The 10461-nt window shown below is 51.1% G+C and overlaps 1 non-coding gene across 1 annotated transcript; it reads left to right on the top strand.

Annotated features, from left to right (window-relative positions):
- The first annotated feature begins 8949 nt into the window (after window positions 1-8949).
- Window positions 8950-9031, top strand: TRNAS-AGA (transfer RNA serine (anticodon AGA)). Its single transcript has one exon. It is a non-coding gene; the product is annotated as a tRNA-Ser (tRNA).
- Window positions 9032-10461: the final 1430 nt, after the last annotated feature.

The following is a 10461-nucleotide window of genomic DNA, read 5'->3' as shown; positions in this document are numbered from 1 at the left end:
AATCTGCAATCAGTTGCCCCCTCACCTTCTCTTCTCCACACTGAACAAACCAAGATCCCTCAGCATCTCCCTCAATCACCAGTGCTCCGGCAGCCTCCGATCCCACCCTGTGCATGTCATCTCTTCCTGACAGACATGTGCACAGGAAGACCTCTTCTGTGGCTCATACTTCCTGACCACGGTCCATCTGAAAAATACCACCAGTGCTCGTGCAGCCTGCAGTGGGATGGTGTGGGGTTTCTCTGTCCTGGCAGGAGTGTTGGAGAGACATGCCCCAAGCCTGAGATGGATGTGTGCATGGAATGCCACCTGCTCTGCATTTCACTTTCATGCCAGTTACTAAGAGGCCCTTGTAGGCAGAAGGGCGGGAAGGAGGAGGGAAAGTCTGTCCCAGCACAGCTTTCACTGCAAATCCCGGAGGGAGCCTTCACTCCTACTCCTGGTATTTACTTCCCGTCTGTCTCCAGATCATACCCCATAACCCTGGGATCTTCTCACCAGTGCTGGCACCCTCACTGTCATCTCCTGGAGGCCCACTTGTGGACCTGGGAGGCTCAGCTGTGAGAGCCCCTGGCTGGCAGGGTGGGGACCAGGCCTCAAGCCCCTGTTCAGGTGAAAGCATACCTGTTTTGTGGGTACATGGTTGGAGTGGGTCATCTAGAAAGCTCCTTTCCAACACAAGCTCATTGATGAAAGCTGAGGGGAAGGATCATTGTTCTTCCCTTGGCATTACAGAAGCCACATCTGGATTGGTGTGCCCCTTTTGGTTTGATGTAAGCTGAAGTTTCCTGGACAACACCTCACACACACACACACATAAACACACACTCCCACAAAAAGAGGAGAGCACAGTCACACAGAAATGGGCTACAAATAGTGTAATGAAAAAGCCAATCACTTTCATGTTCTTCATTTGTCTGGAAAGGGTTTTGAGGATGAGTTGCTCCTTCCCCTTCCCAGGGATTGAGGTGAGGCTGGCCAGCCTGCAGTTCCCCAGGTCCTCCTTCATGCCCTTCGTGCCCTTCAGGAAGATAGGAGTGACATCGGCTTCTTTCAGGCCTCAGGAACCTCTCCCAACTACCGTCACCTTTCAAAGACAATCCAGAGTTTCTTCTTCCAGAAGTCCTCCTTGTTGCCTCAGTTGCCAACTCTCAACATAGGGAGCCTATGGCACATGTGCCCGCTGGTCAGCCGCGCTGCATGTGCCATAGCCATCCCATCTATAGGTTTATACACTTTGTACACGCATCATATTACCATAATCCAGCAGTCATGTATCGACCATGCTCCAGCCGATAGCAAGATGTTATAAGGCAAGTAAAATTATGAACTGTGCTTTGTATTCTTTCACCACTGCACGTCCTCCCTGTCCTCCCTCTGTATTGCTCAGACTCTTTATCTCTATGGTCAGTATTTCAAACACTAGGCAATAAACCATCTGTTTTCTTGCGCTGACTGTGGTTTTCTCAGCTATCTACTTCTCACCCAATGTTGCAGTTTTCTTAGTTATCTACTTCTCACCTAGTGTCCATCCACAGACCAAAATTCCACCTTTTACCCCTTCCGTACACAACTTGTGAGTTCCCTTCTACCTCATTCCCTGCTGGTCCAGCAGCAGGTGTGTGGTTTGCATTTTGAATTTAAGGTCACTTCTGTCTCTGCAGCTGATAGGGCACTGTGAAAAAGCAAAACCAACACTAACAAGCTGCAAAAAGTGAAATGCCAGCTGCCTTTCTGGGAAAGGAAGTGAAAGGGGGCGTGGTGCAGCCCTGCAAGAGTCGCCCAAGAGACAGTGACTCCTCTGACAGTGGCAGTGTTCAGAAGTAGATGGGGCAAGGCCCAGAGCTTCCTGAGGTAACTGGGAAGTTTGGTTGGCTTGGAGCAGGAAGTTGTCCCAGAGAACCTCCGAGGTCCTTTCTAACCTTCTGGGGTGCCCTGAGTCTCACGGGCCCTTGATCAGCCACTGAAAGGCAATGCCTTGGAAGGCAGCAGCAGCATGTAATTCCGTAGAAGCACCAGTTGTTTCAGGAATGGTGCTAAAATGTGTGGAAATGCCCTTGAAGAAAGCAGCACTTTGGGAGGAACGAGGCTATGAGTTCTGGTATCCCCGGCACACCTGAGGCCGGGCCACCATGTCCACTGAAGGCCACAGCAGGGTGACTCACGTTTGCCTGGAGTCCAGGGTTTTTCCCAACTCTTCCACATCACAATGACTCCCAGGAGCTCTGGGAGGTTGATCCAATGTCCCTTTGTAGTTTGAGAGATGTGGAATGGGCCACCCCATCATTGACTCAGGAAAAAAAGCTGTGAGCTTTTGGCTCCCTGCCCTGAGCCTCTCCTCAAAGGCAGGTCATCCAGGCCTCTGGCGTCAGGGATGACCTTGCTGAGCAAAGCAGGCCAATTTGGGTGTGGGTCTCTTTCAGGGAAGGACATAGGCATCTTTTTGATCTCCATCCTATGTCTTGATTTCCTTGTTTCCAACAGGTTCTCCACTTCCCAAGCTGAGCCCAGACCCCTGGTTGGAAGAAGCGTGAGGGCCTTGTCATGTCGTCAAGGGACAGGGCTGTGGAGATCCCATGGAGAAGTCACTTGAAAGAGACCTGCCTGACCCTCTGGTCTGCTCTTCGTTGTTATGAATCTACGTTTGTTCCCTGGGCTCATGGGGCAAAAAAACAGGCTGTGGCAGAGCCTGATAAGCAAAAGCAAGGTCCTCATGGCCCTCACTCCTGCCTGCAAGGGGATTTCCTCCAGCCACAATGATTCTTCTGTGTCACTGAGCTTTGCCACATCCCTGGAGAGGTGCGTCTCCTTCCCATATGGGATTGTGCAGCCTTGACGTTCTGCCTGAACTTACCAACAATCTCCTGGGTGTCTACGATGACCCGTGGGGTGAAACGTCTCTTTGGGTTAGCTTGAGTGCCTGCACTGAAAGCGCTTGAGAGCCAACCTGAAGTGTCCCTCATAGCTGAATTTGACCGTGACTGGTGGCCACGCTCACCGTGAAGAGGACAATGTGACAAAGGCAATCTGTATGACACAAACCCACTTAAAATCTCCCTCCACAGTAGCCTGAGAAGTCCGAGTTAATTGGCCTTAGGAAGCTGGGACACAGATGAATTGTTTCGATGCTAGGAAGCATCATGCTCACAGGCGCTGAGTCTGATAGAGGACTTCAACGACCCAGACACAAAGTAATTATTGCAGAGGTCAGGTTTGGAGGTAGCTTGGGCTGCAGCGATCATTCCCTGTTGGAATTCTCAATCTTGAGGGGTACAGGACATGTAAAAAGTCAAGTCAGGACCCTAAAACTCAGAAGGGCAAACTTTTGGCTGTTTAGGGCGGTAGAGTGCGGGAACCCTTGGGAAACTGCCCTCCAAGATAAAGGAGAGGAGGGCTGGGATATATTGTTACATATTTTTCTTAGGGAGCCAGAGCTCTCAGTCCTGACATGCACAAAGTCAGGCAGGGGAGGCAGGAAGCCAGCTTGGCGAAGTCAAGACCTCTGAGCCAAACTAAACCACAAAACCAAAATGCATAGGCAGTGGAGACATCCTGGGGAGATTATACGGATATGGCCCGCGAGTGCAAGGAGGGCATCAGGAAAGCCAAGCCACAGCTGGAGCTGACCTTGGCTAGGGACGTGACAAATAACAAGAAGGGTTTCTTTAGGTACATAGCACAACAAAGGAAGATGAAAGAAACTGCACCCCCCTGAGGAGCGAAACGGGAGACTGGGCTACAACCGACATGGAGAAGGCAAAGGTACTCAACACTGTTTTTGCCTCGTCTTCACAAGCACGTCCTCTAGCCGTGCCAACCAACTCACAGAATCCAAAGGCAGGGACTGGGAGAATGAAGTACCACCCACCATAGGAGAAGAACAAGTTTGAGACCATCTAGAGAACCTGAATGTGCACAAGTCCATGAGGCCTAATGAAATGCATTTGAGGGTCCTGAAGTAATGGTAGAAGAAGTTGCTAAGCCACTATCCACCACATTTGAAAAGTCGAGGCAGACTGGTGACGTTCCCAGTGACTGGAAAGGGGAAGCATAATTGCCATTTTTAAAAAGTGAAAAAAGGAGGATCTGGGGAACTACAGGCCAGTCATTCTCACCTCTGTGCCCAGCAAGATGATTGAGCAGATCCTCCTGGAAACTATGCTACGGGACATGGAATACAGAGAGGTGAATGGTGACAGCCAACATGACTTCACTAAGGACAAATTGTGCCTGAAATTATAGTGGCCTCCTAAGACAGAGTTACAACATTGGTGGATAAGGGAAGAGCGACTGATGTCATCTGTTTGTGCGAAGCATTAAATACTGTCCCCGCACAATACCCTTGTCTCTAAAGTGCAGAGACATGGATTTGGCAGGTGGACCACTTGGTGGATAGGGGATTATCTGCATGGTCACACTCAAGGAGCTGTGGACAACAGCTTGATATCCGGGGTGGAGACCAGTGACCAGTGATGTCCCTCAGGGGTCTGTACTGGGACCAGTAATATTTAACATTTTTGTCAGGGACATGGACAGTGGGATTGAGTGCCCCCTCAGCAAGTTTGCAATGACACCAAGCTGAGTGTTGTGGTTGATACTCCAGAGGGAAGGGATGCCATCCAGAAGGACTTTGACAGGGTAGAGAGGAGGGCCTTTGAGAACCTCATGAAGTTCAACAAGGGAAGTGCAAGGCCCTGCACCTGGGCCAGGGTAATGCCAAACATGGATACAGGCTGGACGATGAGAAGATTGAGAGCAGCAATGCAGAGAAGGACTTGGGGGCTACATCAAAAGCAGTCTGGCTAACAGGTCGATGGAGGTGATTCTCCCTCTCTAGTATGGCATGAAAAGGGAGTACAATATTTGAGATGAAAGAGGCAAGGGCTTAATCATCAGCAAGGCCTTGACAAACAGCAACTACTAGATGTTTAGATGCTTCATGAGCAAGGAATGTTTGTGATGCTGTGGGGCTCTGGGACACAGCATAAAAGCCTGCGCTGCTCCAGGCTCTGCATCCTCCTCTCTTGCCATCCCTTTCCTCAAGGAACAAGGTAAGCATGAGCCTGTTCCATCTCTCCCTGTGGTCTGAACTGCTGTCATGGTGGCTACTCAGGTTGATACTTGGGCTGCATCAACTTGGCCCTGCAATGGAAACGTTCTACAGCTGCAACCTCTTTCCCTTTTGGTAGAGGTGTCTGGGGAAAGCTAGGAAGAGGGGGGTTCTTTCAAGCAGAAGGGGATCAGTGGGGCTCAGCTGCAGGGAGATTTGCTTGGCCAAATTTCAAATTGCAGCAGATGGTCTCTAATGAAAAGGCCAAGTGCATCCAGTGCCACCTTAAATGCTGCAATGTTTGTTCTGGAGATGGGGTATGATCAGTCTTACCACTTGTGCTTTAAAACCACTGTGCATGGCCCTATCCCATAAGTGGATGAGCCTTTCTGTACCATGCTACTTGGAGAGCATAATGAGTGCCATGAGAGCTGTAGGCACACTGTGTGTTTTTAAGAGGTGATTTTTGAGACATGTCTTCAACGCAGCCTATTTGCGCTGAGACAATATTATCAGTCTGCAGCTGTGCTATTGCAGAAGGAACTACAGGAGGAGGTCCTGGTGGAATCAGCAGCCAGTTAGGCACAGCTCTGCTCCTAGTCCTTCAAATCTAGCCTTAAGGTGAGATGTCACACCTGTTGTGCGTATTAGCAAGATCAGCTGCAGGCCCTCTCTGGACATGGAGCTAGAAATGGAGATGGAGGGCAGCAAAGTGGATCTTCAGAGAGAGCTGAAGAAAAGAAAGACAGACTGATGTTGGGGTCTGTGTTTGTTCTGTGTTTCAGGTTTGCCTCCCTCACCAAGAGATGTCTTGCTTCAGACCCTGTCTCCCATGCCCCTGCGGCGCCTCTGGCCCAACCCCACTTGCAAGCAGCTGCAGTGAGCCTTGTGTCGCCCGCTGCGCTGACTCCACGGTGGCCATCGAGGCCTCCCCGGTGGTGGTGACCCTGCCGGGCCCCATCCTCACCTCTTTCCCTCAGAGCACAGCCGTGGGATCCTCTCTGTCAGCTGCTGTTGGGAGCTCCCTGAGTGCCGGGGGGGTTCCCATCTCTTCTGGGGGCTCCCTTGGTCTGGGGGGGTCGGGGCTGTGTCTGCCTCCACTCCACTGCAGTCTGAACTGCTGAAGCCTGCGGATCATCCCCTTTTAAGCAGGAAGAAAAATGAGGACCCTGCAGCAGGAGCATGGCCATGGCATGCAGATGGGCTGGGTGTCCTCATCCCACGTGGCAGGAGAGACCTGTGCCCACTGCTCCTCATTGCACGGCAGGCCTCACTATTGCTCCTCTGGATCTGCTTTGCTCTGAGCTCCTCAAGAAAGGGCTCATTCTCTTTTGCTTTGATGAACCTCCTGCTGACAGGGGGAGGGTGCTGGAGTTAGGGACTGCTCTTGGTGGGCTGGGATTGTCACCAGGTAGAGCAGAATGGCAAAAAGCATTTTGGTGTGGAGCTTGCCCTGGGGAAACGGGCCATTCTCTGTGCCTCCGTGAATCCTGCAGACGTGTTTCCTGGTCTCTGTTCTGTGCCACTGCATTTGCTCCTTCTCATTAAAGTCTTTTTGCAGCATAGCTGGAGACTTGTGGTGGTTTCTTCTCTTCCTCCGTCACTTAAGCCTCTGCTCTGCAAGGAAGAGCAACTGGCCTTTGTGCCGAGCTTACCGCCACTTGTGGATAGAGATCCCTGAACTTGTAGCAGAGCACCTAAAAGCCTCAGAGTCATTGAGCATGAGTCCTTAATCTGGTTTCCCAGCGTTCATTGTGAATGTTCATACATCCTTTTGCGTTAAACTCTCGGTCCTCTCATTTGTTGTTCACAAACCTCATTTGAAAAACTGTCTTGGCACTTCTCTGCTTCATTGGTGTTGTGGGAATAAGTTCGCGGGGATGGGTATGGATTGGAAAGCAGGAAAGTGCTGGTTTTCAGGTCTTGATATAGGCAGTGTGACTGCAACATGGGGTTAGGGTGGGCATTTCAGCAGGGAACCGAGCATGCGCAATCATGATCCGTCTTTTTGTATCTCCAACTACTTGTAGCATTGCTGATGACAGAGTGGGAGTCTGTAAACACTGTGCTAAAACAAACCCCACATACAACCCCACCCTCCAGATTGCTTTTTGACTGACAGCACAGCAAAGAACGTTGCTTTTTTTCTTTATGCAACATGGGAATCAGAGACTTGAAGAAGGTTCATGCCCTTCATGTAGAGAGTCTAGTTGAGAGAGGCTCCTTGTCTTTTCCTTGCCCAGAGGCTATAAGCTGCCAGAGAAATGAGGTTGTTTTACTTCTTAGTTACCAGGAACATCATTAAACCCAATTCCAGTAAACTTCCAGATGTCTCTGCAATACCGGAGCCTGGAAAGTGTAGGTCAGAGTCTCCAGGGTGACTTCAGCTCAGACAGACAGGCCTCCTCCCACCACACTCGAAAATTGCATACCTGCCTTCATGAAGCACAGTCTCTCCCTTGACCACCACCTAGGCATTAATGATCTTCATCGGTGCCTTGCAATGGCAGAATGCTTTTCTTGCCAGGTGCAACCAGCCACAGCAGCAGCAGGCACAGCTCTGTGCCAGGCTAAAACAGCCTCTCTCCTGGCTGCAGTGAGGAGCTCAGCCTGAAGCCCTGCCAGCAGGCTGAAAGCATTGGTCTCAGTTGGTCTCAAGGCTGCAGAGAGGCAAGAGGACCGTCTTGAAATCCCAGGGGAAAGCTGGGTATTTTTTGAGCAGGAGCGGCTGCCTGCAAAAGATGTAAGAAAACCTGGAGCCAGGCTACAGAGATATTTGTCAGCACTAGCCAGGAATCAAAGCCAGGTTAACTGCTCAGAAGGCAGCTATGCTCACCACTATACCAGCAACGCACCTGTGGGCAGTGCTGCCTCCTGCTCCTCCAGATCAGAGCCTGGCCTGTCTCCTGCTCCTCCACTTCACAGACTGGCCAGCCTCCTCCTTCCATCCCCCTGTACACACACTTCCTCAAGCCACTCCTCATGCTTATCCCCTCAACTGCGACCAGCTCCCACTCTTGCCTTGCATGCACACAAGCACTGCCATACGTGCAACCTCCACACTGACTCAATAACAAAATTTTCCTGCACCAGAGGCAAAAGGCAATCAGAGCTAATTTCACCTAGTGAGGGAAATGATCCATTTTGCAGATCCTTTTAACATTTTTGTCCATGCTCAATAATTGGAGAATGCTTGACAATGCTGGAAAAAAGTTCAGGACATACCTATTCCCCAAAACAATATCTCTCCTGTCTCCCTCAAAGTCATCCAAACATTCCATTTATTCTCCCTTTTCCCCTTCTCACTTTTCCTCATCCAGGCTTCACCTTGCCCTTTCCATAGATCTCTCCCACTCTCACAAACCATAACCCTCTACACACCAACAACCCGCAGGGCAAGTGTGATAGTCTTTGTTCAATGGTTGACACCACCCTACGTCCCCAAGAGGCTGGAGTTGCTGCCAGGAGGTCACCATATTCCCTGCAGGAATTTCCCCACCCTAGTCCTCACAGCAGCCTTGGAGTCCCCCTCAGATAAATTTGAGAAGCAAAGCAGGGTCTAATATCCCACCCCACAACTGCCACCAGCCCTGGTTGTCTCCACACAGCTGCCTTCCCTTCTTCCCTGGCAGCAGCTGAGACACCAGCTGGGAAGTGAAACCATGTCCTGTGGCAGGATATCCCAGATGCCTGGCTGAGGAAAAGGCACTGGGAGCTTGAACTGTAGTCCCTGGGATTCCATCTGTCAAGGCCTCTGGCAACCTGGCTCCATGTGGCTGTCATGCTCCATGAAGGTCCCCGCTGCAGAGCTTTGAGTGAAGCCTGGCCCTGAAACTCCCAGGGAGCCAGGTGTTATTGCAGAGGGCATGTGAGCAGCAGGGCAGAGTGGACTGGAGCAGGTAGTTGTGGCTGAGTGGTGAAGGTGATGGACTAGAAATCCATTGGGGTTTCCCCGCGCAGGTTCGAATCCTGCCAACTACGGGGCACAGTCTCCTTTTGGGCTCCCTGCAATTGACCACGCTGCAGCTGTGGGACTCCAGATATCTGCACAAGGCACCCCTTTGCCTATCATCCTTGTTCCTGCCTCCCCCAGAAATGCCTGCATGGATGGGAAATTCTTCTCCCCATTTACAAGGTAGGCAAGTTTGGTGAAGACAAAGGGCCATAAGAAGTCCACTTTTGTTGGTTATTGAGCAAAACTTACGAGCCTGACCTCACCACATATCCCAAGCAGCACAGCCCCATCAGCTGTCTTCCCTACACCTGACCTCGAATGGCTGCCAGGTGCCCACCAAGCCACTCTATCACACCCCCTCCTCAACTGGACAGGGGGAGAGAAAATATAACAAAAGTTTTGAGTTGAGATCAGGACAGGGAAATCGTTCACCAGTTACCGTCATGGGCAAACCAGACTCAACTTGGGGAAATTAATTTAATTTATTACCAATCAAATCAGAGCAGGATAATGAGAAATAAAAAGAAATCTTAAAACACCTTTCCCCCACTCCTCCGTTCTTATTGGGCTCAACTTCATTCCCAATTTCTCTACTTCTTTCCCCTGAGCAGCACAGTGGTATAGGGAATGGGGGTTGGGGTCCGTTCATAACGCGTTGTCTCTGCTGCTCCTTCCTCCTTGCGTTCTTCCCCTGCTCCAGGGGGGGGTCCCACCCATGGGACACAGTCCTCCATGAACTTCGCCAATATGGGTCCTTCCCATGGGCTGCAGTTCTTCATGAACTGTTCCAGCATGGGTTCCTTCCACAGAGTGCAGTCCTTCAGGAATGGACTGCTCCAGCATGGGTCCCCCACGGGGTTACAAGTCCTGCCAGAAAACCTCCTCCAGCATGGGCTCCTTTCCATGGGTCACAGGTCCTGTCGAGAGCCTCCTCCTGCCTGGACTCTCCACGGGGTCACAGCCTCCTTTGGGCATATCCACCTGCTCTGGTGTCAAGTCTTCCACAGGCTGCAAGTAAACATCTGCTCCACTACGGACCTCCATGGGTTGCAGGGGGACAGCCTGCCTCACCATGGTTTTAACCATGGGTTGCAGGGGAATCTCTGCTCTGGCACCTGGAGCCCCCCCTCCTTCTTCACTGACCTTGGTGTCTGCAGAGTTGTTTGTCTCACATATTCTCACTCCTCTCTTCTGGCTGTGATTGTGCAGCAGTTTTTCCCCCTTCTTAAATATGATATCACAGAGGCACTAGCACCAGCACTGATTGGCTCAGCTTTGGCCAGCGGTGGGTCTGTCTTGGAGCTGGCTGGCTTTGGCTATGTTGGACAAGGGGGAAGCGTCTGGCATCTTCTCACACAAGCCACCCCTGTAGCCCCTCTGCTACCAAAACTTTGCCATGCGAACCCAATACAGCTACTAATCTCCAAAGAGAGCCTGCACAACAGGGCCCTCATTG

The sequence above is a fragment of the Gavia stellata genome, chromosome 13, assembly GCF_030936135.1.
Source record: "Gavia stellata isolate bGavSte3 chromosome 13, bGavSte3.hap2, whole genome shotgun sequence".
In the NCBI taxonomy this organism is placed as follows: domain Eukaryota; kingdom Metazoa; phylum Chordata; class Aves; order Gaviiformes; family Gaviidae; genus Gavia; species Gavia stellata.
Note: the sequence above shows the minus strand (reverse complement) of the source record. Positions and strands in the feature narration are given on the sequence as shown.